Here is a 385-nt window from a genome sequence, read left to right on the forward strand (position 1 = left end):
GCTGCCCGCACCCAAGCCCTCACCGCCCACCACACCCCACCATCGCCACCTCCAGCCACGGGAACACTTCCACCTCCAGCCCTCAAAGAAAGCCATCTGAGTTCCACGCCAACGTCGACTGAACAGGAACCCATCCCCGCCGACCAGCACCCCAACCACCTCCACGAGCCACACAACGACCGCCTCCTTCCCTCCCCCATCCTCCCAGCCGCGGCTACGGGCCAGAGCCGGCTGGAGAGCCACCTCAGATTCGAGCGAGCTGGACCTCGCGGACCAGGCCGAGGTCACCGGAGTAGCCAACCGCTCCCTCCAGATCCAGATCTGACCACCGAGCCACCGTACCTAGCCCTGCCGCGGCAACCGCCGCCGCGCCCATCCGCATGAG

Source organism: Triticum aestivum, chromosome 7B (genome assembly GCF_018294505.1).
Source record: "Triticum aestivum cultivar Chinese Spring chromosome 7B, IWGSC CS RefSeq v2.1, whole genome shotgun sequence".
In the NCBI taxonomy this organism is placed as follows: Eukaryota; Viridiplantae; Streptophyta; class Magnoliopsida; order Poales; family Poaceae; genus Triticum; species Triticum aestivum.